Genomic DNA, 10,000 nt, shown 5'->3' on the forward strand with positions numbered 1-10,000 from the left:
GAGTGTTAACGAAAAGCAGCATATGCAAAAACTGAGACGAAAAGCAGTATCTGCTAAATTTGAAAAATATAGGGCGGCACAAAACAACTTCGCTCAATAGACCGACCGCCAGTGGTTGTCTGCACGATGAAAATAATAGCTTTTGTCTACAATGTCATTTCTTTAAATTACAAAATGTATTAGTACAGCAACTACTTCCGTCAACATTGATGAAACCAAACACAACCAAAATAATGTCCTATTATGTTGTTTGAAAATTGCACATTGTGTCACTTCAGATTGGAGACTACACTGCAGTGAGCATTAAGTAATATAATTAGAGTAAAGTGGAGGTGTGCTATGCATATAGTGGAGCATTATAGTGAACTATGGTCTTTTTGTGTATAGTGCAGCTGGTCGCTTTCTAAACACCAGGAAACATTTAACTACCTTGACAGTAAAATCTATCAGTCAGGTGATACCGATGAGGACATCATTGCTAGAATTTTAAAAAGTGCGCCAAGCCTTTGCAATATTGAGACCGATAAGTTTCCAGCATCACCATAAAAACCAAACTTAAAATCTGTAACACTTAAGTTAAAGCAGTCCTGCTCTATGGGTCAGAGACTTGGCGAACATCCTTGACCACATCAGTCAAGATACAAACTTTTTTTCAACCGCTGTCTTAGATAAATCCTCAAGTTAAAATGGTTTGATATGTAGGAAACACTTGCCTTTGGACAAAAACAAACCAAGAGCAAATGGATGTCCAGGTCAGGCGCAGAAAGTGGCGATGGGTTGCCCATACCCCTCAGAAGGAGCCATGTAACATTATCAAGCAGGCTCTCGAATGGAACCCTCATGGCAAGAGGAAACTCGGTCGTCCAAAACAAAACCTGAAGGAGGAGCCTTCACCAAGATTGGTGTATCTCCAATCTTACTTGGAGTGCGGCAAAAGACAATGGTTCACTCAAATATTGCAACACACACAAAAAAACGTAGTTTCTATGCAGTACAGTCTCCAACGTATTCTTCTAAAACTACATTATAGGACATTTTTTGTTTGTAAATGGCTTCATCAATGGTGTTCAGTGTCCACGTAGGAAGTAGTTGTTTTACTAATATTATGTTGTGTTTAAAAGAATTGACATTGTAGACAAAAGCTATTATTAGCATCATACAGATAACGATATACAAAAAAGTGACTTTGGACTTATACCTCTTGGCTCCTGGCGAATCATAGGGCCTCAACAGCACTCTTCCATCTTCTTCTGGCCTTGGCACAGACCTTAGCCTCACTCCAAGTAAGACTGGAGACACACAAATCTTGGTGAAGGCTCCTCCTCCAGGTTTATTTTGGAAGACCGATTTCCCTCTTGCCCTGGAGTTCCACTCGAGAGCCTGCTTGATAATGTTACATGGCTCCTTCTGAGGAGTATGGGCAACCCATGGCTACTTTCTGCGCCTGACTCGGACATCCATTTGCTATTGGTTTGTGTTTTTTTTTTTTTTTGGTCAAAATGTCAGTGTTTCCTACCTGTCAAACCATTTTAACTTGAGGATTTATCTAAGACAGATATTGACAAAAAGTTTGTATCTTGACTGATGTGGTCAAGGATGTTCAACAAGTCTCAGCTTCCCTGATTACGAACAGAGATGCATTTACGAGATAGAAGACTGTTTGGACGAATCCAATCCCTCGAGGGGGCGGGGACATACACTCTTCTTAGCTTGGTGAGAAGTTTCCAGGCTTCTCCACCAGTAAGAGGAGACACTGGGTAGTAGCGAATCGGCTTCGATTGAGGACCTGCCTCAGGGCAAAGTTGCTTCATCAGTGGGGACTTTCCACATGTCCAACATGTACCCGATATGGGTTAGAACCCGAAACCGCAGAGCATCTAGTTGAACGGTGTGTTGTGACGGTATCACCTGTCTGATCGATTTTACTGCCAAGCTATTTAAATTTTCATGGTGTGTAAAAAACGACTAGCTGCACTATACACAAAAAGACCATAGTTCACTATAATGCTGCATTATACAATACAGACCATAGTTCACTTTATGCTGCACTTTACACAAAAGACCATAGCTCACTATATTATGCTGCACTTTACACAAAAAAAACCATCGTCCACTACAATCTTGCACTACACACAAAAAGACTATAGTACACTATTATGCTCCACTATATACATAACACACCACGACTTTACTCTAATTATATTACTTAATGCTAACTGCAGTTTAGTCTCCAATCTGAAATGACACATTGTGCTCTTTTCAATAGGACATTGTTTTGGTTGTTTATGGTTTCATCAATGTTTTTCAGGAAGTAGTTGCTGTTCTAATAAATTGTGTACTTTAAAGAAATGACATTGTAGACAAAAGCTATTATTTTCATCGTGCAGACAACGATATAGAATCAGGTAAGAATCGATTATTCACAAAGGACAAACATGATCCATGCACTCCCACCACACACACACACACACACACACACGTACACACACAAACACACACACACTCACACATACACACACTCACACATACACACACACACATACATACATAGATACATACATACAGACATACACACGCGCACACACACACACACACACACACGTGTGACACATTATCGGACTCCGCAGTGGCGTAGCCTGTGAGTTCAAAGAGAAGGCCTGAGTCCATCATAGAGAGAGAGAGAGAGAGAGAGAGAGAGAGAGAGAGAAGAAAGAGAGAGAGATAAATAGATAGACAGATAGATAGATAGATAGAGAGAGAGAGAGAGAGAGAGAGAGAGAGAGAGAGAAATTATTTGCGCTATATATACCGCTATATTCAATAAAGGTGCTCAAATCACTTTATAAGGGTCCTTGGCTAACAGCAAAACATGTTAGACGAGACATGACTGTAAAGCGATATTACAATTGTTTCCCGACAGAGACGACGCTGTAAACAGCGAGGTATTCATTTTAAACGTGTTCAAAGTGAAAGAATGCGAGTACTATAACACAGCATTTATTTGGCGGAATATCCACTAGACGTGCTCAAAGCGCTTTACAAGGGGTCCCAAGCCAACAGCAATACTAAACACGAAGGACGAGACATGACGCCTGTCAGGCGATATAACAAAAAAAAAATTTTCCGACAAAGACAACGAACGGCCATGTACTCATTTTATACCTGAGTACTGTGAGAAAATGTGAGTAAGAGCCTTTTTCCAAGGACTCAACTCTGCGCCACTCAGAGCGGGTCTGAAAACCTGGACCTTCCTATCCGAAAGCGAGAGTCATACCACTAGAAAGGGCACTGTTCTGTCGACCACATAGCCTCACTATTAATTAAAATTTATTTCTAATTTCATCAATTTTTGGAGTAAAAACATAGTTCTTGGTATCAAACCTATGGTATATTTGACGCTGATCACGAATCGACGTCAAAATAGCGAAAATCCGGAAAAAAATTGTCCAAATTTTTATACTGCCACGCCCCCGATCGCCGATCGCCTCGAAAAATATTAAGCAAGGCGGGCTTTGCGAGCGACCGACCGTCCCTCTGCTCGTCGGCCAGGTATTTGGCCACACACATTGCGTTTTCACTACGACTTGCTTCAGCCGTGCGTGTCCCTCGATCAACCCTGGATGAAAACTGAGCGTGTATGGGCCCTCTAAGAGTAGGATAGTTTCTGCCTGCGACAGTGTTGAATGGAGTTGGCTGGGGATGGGCTATCTGTACAGAGACAAAAATAAACAAACATATATAGTTATAAAGCACATACGAGAGTGTTCAATCGATTTCAACAACATAGGCCATCGTTTTAAACTAATTATATCAATATGTTATACCATTAGGCTGTGTCTATTTGAAGTTAAAATTTAGCCTTTACAACTCGCGAATATGTTTCAACAGTTGTGACATCACTTCCCTCGTAATGACGCATAGTAACTTAGTAACTGGTTCTAAACTATCGGAACAATGGCGGACGTCATTATGAAATACTTCTCCGACGACCGTAAAAGTATATCCAGAGTAGAAAAACATTATAAATCTGATTATGTTTTGACTTTTATACATTCTGATCACATGACATGTGAAAAATTTCTAGCCAGCATGAAGAATAAAAAGTACCGATTTTCTTTGTTTAGAACCAAGCTGCTCGTTGCCGGGAGGACGTGACATCAGAGTATTGAATCCTATTAGAAAGAATTGAACTTTTTTATAATGCCTTATCCTTTATACGTATATACTTCACCATTAGGCAGTGTAATAAGCTCCCATTCTGTTAGCTGCCACATTTATGTTGACGAAACGTAGCTGTATAAAGCTGCCTCTCCTCATGATCTCTCCTTTCTTGTTGTGACTCAATCAAAAGTTGGATGCTAGAAAATAAGTTATTGCTGAATGAAGATAAAACTGAAATTGTTTTGTTTGGAACTCAGCAAAAATTAAAATCTATCCACTTGTCAACTCCTACCCTAACAATAACTGACTGTGGTATATCTTTTTCTGAAAAGGCTAAAATTGTGGGTGTCACTCTGGACAGTTCCTTGTCTATAGATCAGCACATAAACAATAATGTTAAAAATTACGTATAATGAGTTCCATAGAATATCACACTATTAGGTTATGTTTACCTTTCAACATCTCTACTTTGATCTTGTCACTCCTCTACTACTGCAATTCACTGCCCCCTGGCCTCCCCAATAACCAAATAAACAAAATCCAGAGAGTACAGAATTGTACCGCTAGGTTAGTCCTGGGAAAATCTCATTACTATGATACAAAGGACATGCGTCGAACCCTCCACTGGCTGCCAATAATGACTAGAATTGAGTACAAAATAGCCATTGTCTGCTTTGGTGTATTTGAGTCTTCTGTCCTCTTCTATAGTCAAAACTTACTCCAGTCGTACGTACCTCTGAGAAATCTTAGATCCCACGACTTAAAATCGTTAGCATCTCCTAAAACTAAACTTAAATATTTTGGTGATAGGTCTCTCATGAAATTTGGACCCACGATATGGAATTATATGTTTCAGTCTGTGAGATTTTCGATCTTTATAGATATTTAAAAAAAAAAAATTCTCAAAACACAACTTGTCATGAAATACTTTGTTGATTGAATTTTGAAATGTATTTTATGTGACTTACTAGTATGTATTGATTATTTGTATGCCTTTCCCGTGCTCTTATTGTTTACATATTGGTTGATTTGGTCTCACAGTGTTATTGTATTCTGGGTAAACAAGTCATGTTTGATATTGTATTCTGTGTATTGTCGGTAAACAATGCTTAACAACGTCTTCTCGGATTTTAAGCGCCTTGAGGTTTCGATAACGACATTATTATTATTATTATTATTATTATTATTATTATTATTATTATTATTATTATTATTATTATCATTATTATTATTATTATCATTACAATAGTAGTAATAATAATAATAATAATAATAATAATAATAATAATAATAATAATAATAATAATAATAATAATAATAATAATAATAATGATAATAATAATAATTCTTCTTCTTCTTCTTCGTTCCTCTGATGGGCATCTATGGCTGCAGTCCGATATCTGCTATGAAGTCGGTGGTCCGCTTTAGGTCCTCAACCTCACCATAGAGTTTTGTGTTGAGTGTTGTAGGTGTGACCCAGTGGTTCGAACGTTGCGCGTTGTATAATGGGCAATCCATAAGCACATGTAAAGTGGTTTCATGCTCGGTTCCACATGGGCAATAATGGGTTGTTCCAATACCTAGCTTTGTAAACATATGTCCTCTTAGTCTATTGTGTCCTGTTCGGAGAATGAAGCTTCTCCGAAAACTTGCTGGAACGCAATGGGGAGCAAACTCAAATGTCCTGAAGAAGACATATCTTGGATATGTAAGACCTGCAATAGACTATGCCATATCGGCATGGGGAACGTGCTCACAGGCTCAATTTCAAAAGGTTGAAAAAAGTCCAAAACCAATGCTACGCGTGATCACTGGAGCAATGAAAACAACACTAATTCACAAGATGGAAACCCACACAGGAATAAAACCTCTCAAAGAACAACGAAATTTAAAAATAATGACACAATTCTCAAAGATAAAATTCATGGAATCCCAACCACTGCATCCAAGTACAATGGAAAAGAAAGAGAATCAACTCAAAAGGGAAAACTTCATCGCCTTGGGACAAAAACTAGAGAGCAAATATAAAGTGACACCAAAGGAAGATATTGCCCAAATCAATGTCCCAAATCTCAAACCACCACCGTGGAAAAAGAAACAAAAATTCATAACCATCAACAAGAAAAACATTCGAAGCAATAATGACAATGCTCAAACCCTAAAGATGATCGATAAAAAATACCCAGTGACCAACTGGATAAGAGTTTATACAGATGGCTCAGTTTCCGGCCCCCTCATGAATGGAGGTGCTGGTGCACTCATACACTGGACAGATAAAACAGAAACAAAAATATCTGTATCAGTGGGTTCAATGTGCACAAGTACTAAAACTGAAGAAAAAGCCATCCTCAATGCAACAAAAGAACTATCCAGAGATCACAGAATATACGGGAAAAATGTGGTTTACTTGACAGACTCTGATGATGCTCTCCGGTCTATTGAAAATTACCAGGACTCTGAAGCCGCACACAATGTGGAGGCCCTTGAGGGCTTATCTGATAAAACAGGAAAATTGTGCTGCAGTGGATTCCAAGTCATGTAGGTATATATGGAAATGAAATTGCCGATCAACTGGCCAAAGAAGGAGCCCAAAAGGAACAACCGAAGACGTCAATCACTTACCATCAGCAAAAGAAAATAATAAAGTTAAAAATCGACAAAGAAAGGAATGACACACACCTGGAACACAACAAGCAGGATCCAACATGCATCAGCGAATAGCCAAGTCCCCTTTCAGCGAAGTACAATCACTAATCTAGATAATATAATAATAATAATAATAATAATAATAATAATAATAATAAATAATAATAATAATAATAATAATAATAATAATAAAATAATAATAAATAATAATAATATAATAATAATAATAATAATAATAATGATGATGAGATGATGATGATAATAATAATAATAATATAATATATGATGATGATGATGATGATGATGATGATGATGATGATGATGATGATGATGATGATGATGATGATGATGATAATAATAATAATAATAATAATAATCATAATATATAATAATAATAATAATAATAATAATAATAATAATAATAATAATAATAATAATAATAATATTAATAATAATAATAATAATAATAATAATGATAATAACAATAATAATAACTTGATATAGAGCTGTAACTCCGAGGCATCAGATTCTAATCGATTAAATTACAAATAACATTGGCTGAAACATACTCACGCACACGCACACACACACACACACAAACATACATACACACAAACACACACATACATACACACAAACACACACACATACATACACACAAACATACACACATACATACAGAAACATAAACACACACTTACATACCCATAAACATACACACACATACATACACACACATACACACACGCAACGCAACTCAGACCAGATCCATTCTAATTCTTGCTTTTCATATCATCTACTAAAGTTTTAATCAAGCTCATGTTTAAAATGATTCTCTGTGGCAAGGCGTTCCGTACAGAGGGCCCGCGTTGGCCATCCAATCTGAGGGAAATGTTTCATCGTCTTTTTGTCTCTAGAAATTAGTCCTTTTAAAGGGGAGTATTATAGAGAACATTCGCCCTCTGTAGGCTTATATCAATGTACATATATTTGCAGGTCTGGTAATCGAACGCAATTATGGGCTTTATTTAACTTTGTTGTTATGGACAATATTTTGCGTTGGTTAGAGAGTAAATCCATTACAACAATGGGCCCATAACAATTTGGGTTATCAGACCTGTAAGTCAGTACACACAGTACTTTGACCATCCAACCTGAAATTGAACCCGATTTTCCTTGTCATTTTCATCGTTAGATATTGGTCGTTTTACAAGGAAGTTCACGTATCAAAAAGAACATTGGCCCTCTTAATACATATAGGCTTATAAATACAAATTTAGCTTTTTTTCATAATTGACAACCTAAAATATCTTGTAAACAAAACATAAATAAAATAATCTTGCTGCAGCAGAAAGTTACTTGCATAGAAACCTTGTAAAAATGATTAATTTTACCTAGTTGATAGCCTGATTGACACTATTTCAGACTATTTTTAATATTATTGTTGGCATATTTTTTCAAATTATTCTGGCAAGCGTGGAAAATAACATTCGGGCCACCTTTCTGTTTTTCCTAGACAAGTTTTTGACAAATATATTTGACTGTTTTCAAACAGATCTTTAGCCATTTTAAAATGAAGAGAACAAAGACTAATTGACAGACACATGCTTATATGTCATACTAGTGCTCAAAAGCACCATCAGACCCGTCTGTCAACAAAGATAACAACAAAACCTTTTACTTTTATTTAGAGCAATGTTTACTAAACTACTAGGCGCTTTGCAATGGGTTCCTAACTAACAGCAACATTTAACAGGTAGGAAGAGACATGACGCCTGCAAAGCGATAATATGATTTTTTTTTTCGGATAGAGACAATCCTGTTAACAACCAGACGCTCATTTTACACCTGTGTTGGGTGAGAGAATGTGAGTACAGAGCCTTTTCCAAGGACTCAACGTTGCGCTTTTCGGGACCCGAAGCCTGGACCTTCGGATCCGAAGGCGAATGTCATACAACTAAATCACGTGACTACACAACAAACACTCATTGTCAAATTTTTAATTTTCTTTAAACTTTCATACCTTTTGGGGTTTTTTTTCCAGTGTCTTTCCTTTCATACCGTAAAGAGAGGTAAAGATGGAAGGGTCTTGTAAAATTGAACCAATCGTGAGTGGCTTTCACATGAAGATTTCACACATTCCAAGACATCACATTCCAATGTTGGATTGAAAAATGTTGTAGCTACAGAGGATTTCGTTCCATCATCCTACTGACGCCCTTGAATATCTAATGGAGACTAAAATATCACTAAAAACCTTATGTCAGTCTTCTGATGTTGGTGTTAAATTTGAATCGGTTGAAGTTGAAAATAATATACCAGAGTCTCATCCACAGACCATGCAAGTCAATGTTAAAATTGAATCTGTAGACATCAAGGCAGAAAAGTCTTCCCACCTTTATTCACAATTCTCTGATGTAGAGGTTCTACTTCAAGATGACATCAAGGTAGAGAACTCTCTCCACACCTTTTCACAATCTAATAATGTCCAAGTTAAACTTGAAGACGAAGACATCACGGCAGAGAAATTTTCCCATACATTTTCACAATTTAATAATGTCCATGTTAAACTTGAAGACGAAGACATCAAGGCAATGAACTCTTCCAACAGCTTTTCATCATTCAATGATGTCCATGTTAAACTTGAAGATGAAGGCTCACAATGCATTGATGTCAGTGATAAAATTAAACTTGAGGACACAATAATACCAGAACTTACTTCTGTGACGTCATCATCGGGGACACAATGTCAGGTGAGATAATTTTCTTTCTTTTACATGTGATGTCAATATGATGATCAAACTCGACTCTTGCTTTTACTTTATTAAACGATATATTATTTTAGTGTAACTTAAGTTACTTTGCTTATTTTATTCCTTAGTTTATCTCTGTGTTTTTAATTCCTCTTTTTCAAGAGTCAACAATCCATCTGGGAACCGGGACGTGGCTTGATCGAATACCCCTAGACAGATAGAGGCCACGTTTACTTAGTACCTTCAACTACAACTCCTCCTCCTGCTCTCTCGAAGTTTCCGCTTCCAAAAACTTTATAACATCTTTAATTTCTTCAATTGATGATTTTGCGCCAACATCCTGCGCATAACATATATACACCAATTAAGTGAAAATAGTTTCCATCCCTACTACATATCTATCTATCTATCTATCTAACCATCTATCTATTTATATATCT

This window comes from Berghia stephanieae, chromosome 12 (assembly GCF_034508935.2).
Source record: "Berghia stephanieae isolate SIO BIC M18660-M18661 chromosome 12, UCSD_Bste_1.3, whole genome shotgun sequence".
Taxonomy (NCBI): Eukaryota; Metazoa; Mollusca; class Gastropoda; order Nudibranchia; family Aeolidiidae; genus Berghia; species Berghia stephanieae.